Source organism: Geotrypetes seraphini, chromosome 1 (genome assembly GCF_902459505.1).
Source record: "Geotrypetes seraphini chromosome 1, aGeoSer1.1, whole genome shotgun sequence".
Classification (NCBI taxonomy): Eukaryota; Metazoa; Chordata; class Amphibia; order Gymnophiona; family Dermophiidae; genus Geotrypetes; species Geotrypetes seraphini.
Genome location: NC_047084.1, coordinates 52652201 through 52660659, shown reverse-complemented (window position 1 = coordinate 52660659; position 8459 = coordinate 52652201).

Below are 8459 nucleotides of genomic sequence, written 5' to 3'. Positions count from 1 at the left end.
AGGAATGTAAACAGCTATGCAGGTAATGGGCCCTGAGCTCATAAAATATAAAAGCAGGCTGGCTAGCTAGATGTCCCCAAGGGTTGATCCTGCTAGCAGTAGACATCCACCGTGTGAGTCTGTCTTTTCCCAGGCAGAGGTCCCACCAAGTGGGAACCTCTGGGCACTGAGCCTCCAAAGAATACTGAGAAACAATACACAAAAATAATAAAACCGCAGAGCAAATAAAAAACACTTCTGAGAAACTTGCTTGCAGAAAACAAACTGAGGGGGCAGGAACAGCTCCCTGGGAAGGAGGTAGAGTGAAAACATGATTGACAGTTTTTTGTAAACAACTTGCTAGTTCAGATACAAGACTCTAGACACATTGCACTAGAATTGTAATTTCTACATCGATGCCAGAATTTTCACAAGGCTTTTTTTTTTAAATCTTTATTGATTTTCAAACTTTGACAGTGCAATACAAATAATTGAACATAAAATACTACATAAAACACACTATTAATTACACAAGTAATACATAAAGCAATCATTTTCTCCCACCCTCCTCCCAATTATTAATACAATAAAACATTATAAATTAATGGCCATGGCAATGGAATGCATTTTGAATTTATTTATGAGCACCTTAAACGAGCCTTGTGCTGTAAATCTGTAAAGCTCAGATCCTAGGAGCTGGTAAACAGTTTAAGCCAGGAAGCTCAAAGTGCAACTTCATTTTTTTTTACCAAAAGACCATTTGTATTTTGTTACAAGTAATTTTTCAAAATCAGAAGGTACAACTGTTTCTTTTCAACTTGCACTGTGCCTGGTTTAATTTACTGTTGCTTTAAAAAGATTGCTGTACTAATCAACTACATTCCAAGTGGGTCATATTTCATTTTATTCTTGTTTCTTTCCTTTCAGGAAGGGTATGTAATAAATTAGTTAGGTTTCTTGGTAAAATTGTTTTACATGTCTAATTTTAGTAGATTAAGAAGCCTTCTATTCCATAGCCTTCTCCACAAAAATATTTGATATGTTTAACATTTTACGAAAATAAAAGGAGTCAAACCTTTTCTCTCATGGTTTTCATCATATCTCAAAGCTACAAGATGCTTAATTTGTTTTCCACCAATGTCCATTATGCTTTCCTGTATCCTTGACAAAAAATAATAACTATCTGAATTTATATAGTTCTATTATGCAAACCGATTCTCAATGTGCTGTACAGTTTTAGTCTTCAGAAACCTACATATAATCACTTTGGAGTGAGGTCTGGTCATGTATGTTTAACATCTGGACAGCCTAAAAGCTTTCAGAAAGGGAAAGGGAGAGGGAAGTAAAGACAGTGGAGGTGGAAGTTAAAAAGGATTCTGAAGTGAACAAACATTAATTCTTCAAAGCTGGAGCAAAGCCTTTATGACTGGTTGAACAGGGGGGAATCATTTTTTTTTTTTAATTACTATAAGAATATTTTTATCTTTTTAAAAAATGTGAACAGTGCTGGGCAATAATATCTTTATACCAGGGGTATAGTATATTTGAAATAAACTAAATGGGGTAAAAATGGGAGTATAATTAACACTTCAGGCCTGCCTTACTCAGAAGAGAAACATGCTAGTTACTGTATTTCTCTGTGAACGAGTTTCATTATTCCATTCTGAACTCGAGAGAGGTGGTGGAGAGTAAAACTGTGACTGAGTTCAAAGAAGCGTGGGATGAACACAGAGGATCTAGAATCAGAAAAATAATATTAAATATTGAACTAAGGCCAGTACTGGGCAGACTTGCACGGTCTGTGTCTGTGTATGGCCGTTTGGTGGGGGATGGGCTGGGGAGGGCTTCAGTGGCTGGGAGGGTGTAGATGGGCTGGAGTAGATTTTAACGGAGATTTCGGCAGTTGGAACCCATGCACAGTACCGGGTAGAACTTTGGATTCTTGCCCAGAAATAGCTAAGAAAAAAAATTTAAAAATTTAAATTGAATCAGGTTGGGCAGACTGGATGGACCATTCGGGTCTTTATCTGCTGTCATCTACTATGTTACTAACGTGCAATTTTGCTTGGATGACATCACTCCCCTAAAGATAAAGCTGAAGGAAACACAGTAGGCATAACACAGTAGGCATAGCGGATATAAATGACAAGAGACAAAACTGTCTTTCTCTGCTTCAATTACCACATCACTTCATCTGCCTAGTTTTTAAAATTCTTATTCACTGCATCTTCATAGATATCAGTGGAGAAACTCTATGTTCATATACACACACACATATACTGTACACATAGGGCTCCTTTTACTAAGATGTGCTAGCGGTTTTAGCATGCACTAGACACTAACGCCTCCATAGAGCTTGCATTAGTATTTTCATCTATCACATGGTTTTGCGTACGCTAATCTTCAGCGCGCACTAAAAACGCTAGCACACCTTAGTTAAAAGAGCCCATAGAATGCTTAGTACCATAAAAAAACAAGCTAGAACTGCCCTAGCAATCAGCAGGGCAAGAAGAAATACTGGATTAATCCTTTGGTAGGCACTAGGCAAACAAGAATGTTAGGCACCCATCTTATCTTAATTAGCATTTGATACCACTAAATGTCCTAGAAGACTTGACAATAGTTTACATTTCAACAAATGTAAAATAAAAAATATACATAACATCGAGTATCATATGGAAAATATAAAAGAAGATGTCATGAACTCACAATAAATAGCAGTACCGGTGTATATATGTGTATATATATATATATATAAAAGTTTAGACAATACAAAGCTAGTGTTTAGACTGGTTGCAAAGTTCTGAAGAAACAAATGAGTTTTAAATTTCTTCTTAAAGTCAGATAAAGCAAGAAGTTTCTTTATGTGTAGGGGAAGATTGTTCCAGAGTTTGGGTTCTATATAACAGAATACTGATAGCCGTGAAGATGTAAGACGGATTTCTGATAAAGGTGGTAGTGAAAGTACCTGTAGGTTATTATTAGCAGACTGGAGATCCCAAAGAGGAGTATATGGGATAATAAGTTTATTAAGGTATAAAGGAGTGGATAAAACTCATGATTTGTAGACTAGGGTCAAGAGGTTGAAGGTGGAAGCCAGTGTTCTAATTTCAGTAGGGGAGTCGCATAATTAAATCAATGTGCTGAGTGCTGGTTCTCACTGCAGTGGAAAATCAGCACAGGAGGAAGCAGCAGATAAGCACAGCTTACAGTCTCATTCTGACTAGAGGAAAGTGTACAGATGCTGGGAAGATTAGAAAGAACTCTGCACAGAGGTGACTTTAGTTCTTTTCCATTTCTTCTGCCAGCAGCTGAATTACTAAGGCACGTCCAAGAGGGCTCCTTCTAAACATTTGCCAATGTCTTAATTCTGCCCTTTATACTAAAAAAGTATAAAGACCTGCCTAAATTTAGGCAGCAAGTATATTTATATCTTGCTTACACCAAAGAAAGTGACATAAAATGTGTAAATATGAGTATTATAGTCATTTGTGTGCATGAGTGAACACCTACACATGTAAATAACAATAATCCAGCAGTGATTCTATGAGTGATTCTATGAGTAACGAACCCTGGATCATATGAGTATCCTTTTTAAATCTGTTTTTTATTTTTAATTAAGTTTTCATAATAATAGTACAAGATTCTTCTTGAACAAGCAAAACAGATAGTATAAAGAATAAGAATAATTACAAAAGAAGAAAATGGAATAATCTTCCTTAGACCACAACCAGAATAGCAAGAAGGGGAGAGATATAGAAAAATCCGGGAATCCTAAGGAAACATAACATTATTCAAAATAAACATTAACAGGAATAAACTTCCATCTATATAATTAAACCAATACTAAACACTTGTGATCTTCTTCAAATCTAAAAAGGAGCACAGCTGGTCAGGAGAGGAAAATACATACTTAGTTCCCCTCAATCTAATCATACATTTACAGGGATGGGATACAAGAAATGTAGCACCCAAATCCCTTGTTTCTTGTCTCTTTGAAAGAAAATGTTTTCTCCTCTTTTCAGAATCACTAGATTAATGGCCTTAAACATAAGTCTTCTGAGTGAAGGCAATAATCAAAAGCAAAAGCCACACTCTCATACACCTTAATATTCTTGATTTTACTTGCTTGCTTCTATTTCTTCTCATATAGTATCTCTTTTATTCTTTTCACTCTTCATAGAGCAAAGTAACATTCGATTTTCATTCAATTTCAAACAGTGGCCTCAGCGGCTACACTTGAACGTCATAATTCATGTAAAGTTCAAGCTTACTGTAGCCAGCCTCTTCATCAGCCTTTGACTTACCCCCTCTTCTATGAAATTGTGATAGCAGTTTCTAGCGCAGAGAGCCACGCTGAATGGCCCGCGCTGCTCCTGATGCTCATTGAGTTCCTATGACATACCTTGTGAGTGATAAACCACAGATGTTTTTCTGCATGTGTTTTACCATTGGTTGCTATTAAAGTGTGGTTCATTTGAAGACCAAGCGCACTCTGCTCTTGTTTTGGGGATTTGTTGCTGTCTGTGCAGAGCTATCTCTGTTGTTTGATTCAGTTATTAACTTTCCCAGCTCTACAACAGAAATCTGGCCTACCATTTTTGGAATGTTTCAAATGGCTCCAGCTTAGACATGCTATAACATCCAGTCTCCCATCTTTTTGAGAATCAACAAAGCTTGCCTATTATGTGTTTTATAGTGGAATCTCAAGGACATGAAGCCTCAGGCTGGTATCAACATCTGTGTTCATACTTATCAATGAAGCATAAGTTGGGACTCCAGTCAATTTGAATACAGAGCAATGCATTGCGACATTTCTTCTGAATGTTGGAAAAGACTATGACTGAAGAGTTTGGTGTACGAGTTCAGTGTACAGTATCTGAATCATTGAGACTTTATTTTATCTTACACAGAGTACTATGGACACCAGTGAGATTGCAGAAACCAAATCCCGTTCTAATTGATATTGGTATTGTGTGATGGAGATCGATACATTTCACTGTTCTGTGGTTTGTGCTTTCTGGAGCAAAATACAACTTATAGTGGACTATGAGCTTCGGGAGCAGCACAGGCCATTCAGCGTGGCTCCCTGTGCTAGAAACTTCTGTCGCAGTTTCGCAGAAGAGGGGGTTAATGCTTCATGCTATTTTAAAATATTTTTAAGCAGATTTAAAGTCAATAAATAACTTATCTTATGTTGATACATTGAACAGGGCTCTGATGTGAATTCAGCGTTTCACAATAAAGATGTTTCAAGGAGCATTCCCCTACAAAGGGGTAGGGAATTCTGGTCCTCGAGAGCCGTATTCCAGTTGGGTTTTCAGGATTTCCCCAATGAATATACATGAGATCTATTTGCATGCACTGCTTTCAATGCATATTCATTGGGGAAATCCTGAAAACCCGACTGAAATACGGCTCTCGCGGACCGGAGTTCCCTACCCCTGCCCTACAATATTAAACAATTTTTCAGCGTACCTTGAAGCACTATTAGCAATTATAACCACATATATCCAAACAGCAATGTTACTTACCGTAACAGTTGTTATCCAGGGACAGCAGGCAGCTATTCTCACTAGTGGGTGATGTCATCCGACAGAGCCCCGATACGGACATCTTGCAAGCATGTCTTGCTTGAAGAAACTCAGAAGTTTCGAGATGCCCGCACCGCGCATGCGCCAGTGCCCTCCCGCCCGATGTACCGGGCGTGTCTCCTCAGTTCAGGTAGCTAGCCTGAGAAGCCAACCCAGGGGAGGTGGGTGGGACGTGAGAATAGCTGCCTGCTGTCCCTGGATAACAACTGTTACGGTAAGTAACATTGCTTTATCCCAGGACAAGCAGGCAGGTATTCTCACTAGTGGGTGACCTCCAAGCTAACCCCAATGGGATGGTGGGAGAGTTGGCAACTTAAGAGAACAAATTTTGTAACACTGTTTGGCCAAACTGTCCATCCCGTCTGGAGAAAGTATCCAGACAATAATGAGAGGTGAATGTATGAACCGAGGACCAAGTGGCAGCCTTACAAATCTCCTCAATCGGTGTCGATCTGAGGAAGGCTACAGAGGCTGCCATTGCTCTGACCTTATGGGCTGTGACCTTACAGGGAAGGGATAATCCAGCCTGGGCATAGCAGGAAGAGATACAAGCCGCCATCCAGTTAGAGATGGTGCGCTTCGATACAGGTCGTCCCAACTTGTTTGGATCAAAGGAGACGAAAAGTTGAGGAGCAGTTCTGTGGGGCTTTGTGCGATCCAAGTAGAAAGCTAGAGCACGTTTACAGTCCAGAGTGTGCAAAGCAGATTCCCCAGGATGAGAATGAGGCTTTGGAAAGAACACTGGAAGCACGATGGATTGGTTGATGTGAAATTCAGAGACCACTTTAGGTAAGAATTTTGGATGAGTACGAAGGACCACCTTGTCATGATGGAATACAGTGAACGGTGGATCCGCCACTAGGGCCTGAAGCTCACTGACCCGGCGAGCTGACGTGAGGGCCACCAGAAAAACCACCTTCCAGGTGAGATACTTAAGTGGAGCCTTGTTGAGAGGTTCAAACGGAGGCTTCATAAGATGAGACAGGACAACATTGAGATCCCAAACCACAGGAGGGGGTTTGATAGAAGGGTTGACATGGAAAAGTCCTTTCATAAATCTGGAAACCACAGGATGAGCAGACAAAGGTTTCCCCTGTAGTGGCTGATGGAAAGCCGCAATAGCACTCAGGTGGACTCGTATAGAGGTAGACTTGAGACCAGACTGAGACAGGTGTAGAAGATAGTCCAATACAGAAGATAGGGAAGCTCGCTGAGGTTCCGTGGCATTGGAAATACACCAGGAAGAGAATCTAGTCCATTTTTGGGAATAGCATTGTCGAGTAGCAGGCTTCCTGGAAGCCTCCAAGACCTCCCTCATTGCTTGAGAGAACTGGTGAGGAGTTATGTTGAAAGGAACCAAGCTGTCAGGTGGAGAGACTGCAGGTTGGGATGAAGTAGTGAACCTTGATGTTGAGTAAGTAGTGAAGGAAACACTGGAAGAAGTACTGGCTCCCTGCTGCACAGTTGAAGTAGAAGGGAGTACCAAGGTTGTCTGGGCCACCGAGGAGCAATCAGAATCATGGTGGCATGGTCTGATCTCAACTTGACCAGAGTCTTCTGAATGAGAGGAAAGGGAGGAAACGCATATAGGAAGCGATTCCCCCACTCCAGTAGAAAGGCGTCTGCCTCGAGGCGGAGAGGAGTGTAGATCCTGGAGCAAAACTGAGGCAGTTTGAAGTTGTGGGGGGCTGCAAAGAGGTCTATCTGAGGCGTTCCCCACAGAGCAAAGATCTGATGAAGGGGTTTGGAATGGAGCGTCCATTCGTGAGGCTGGAGAAGACGACTCAATTTGTCTGCCAAGACGTTGTCTTTCCCCTGAATGTAGACAGCTCTGAGGAAGGTGTTGTGGCGAACCGCCCAATCCCAGACTCGAAGAGCTTCCTGACAAAGAGGGGCCGAGCCCGTGCCCCCTTGTTTGTTGACATAATACATGGCGACCTGATTGTCTGTGCGAATAAGGACCACCATGTCGTGAAGCAGATGCTGAAAAGCTTGGAGAGCATTGAAGATGGCCCTGAGCTCCAGAAGATTGATTTGATGGAGTCGTTCCGCACTGGTCCAGAACCCCTGAGTTCGAAGACCATCCAGATGAATCGGTTGTGAGAACTTTCTGGTGGGGAGGAGAGTGAAACAGCAAACCTCTGGATAGATTTGAAGAGGTCATCCACCAGAGAAGAGACTGCCGTAGAGCAGGAGTGACGACAATGTGACGGGACAACGGGTCGGACACCTGAGTCCACTGAGATGCCAGGGTCCATTGAGGAATTCTGAGATGTAGTCTGGCAAAAGGCGTCACATGAACTGTAGATGCCATGTGGCCCAAGAGGACCATCATGTGTCTCGCCGAGATGGACGGGCGAGAAGACACCGACTGGCAGAGTAGAAGGAGAGCATCCATGCGTTGAGGAGGAAGGAATGCTCGAAGTTGAATGGTATCCAGAACAGCCCCGATAAAGGGGAGAGACTGGGTGGGCTGAAGATGTGACTTGGGGAAGTTGATCTCGAAGCCCAAACTCTGCAGGAAACAAATTGTAGTCAAGGTCGCCGAAATGACCCCTGGAGCCGACGGTGCCTTGATGAGCCAGTTGTCGAGGTATGGAAACACCTGAAGACCCATGTTCCGGAGTGCAGCGGCCACCACCACCAGACACTTTGTGAAGACTCTGGGAGACGATGAAAGGCCGAATGGAAGCACTCGATACTGCAGATGTAGATGTCCCACCCGAAATCTGAGAAACTTGCGGGAGGCCGGATGAATCGGGATGTGAGTGTAGGCCTCCTTGAGGTCCAGAGAGCATAACCAATCGTTCTGCTCGAGGAGGGGATAGAGAGAAGCAAGGGTCAGCATGCGGAACCGCTCCTTGACCAAAAACTTGTTGAGGACTC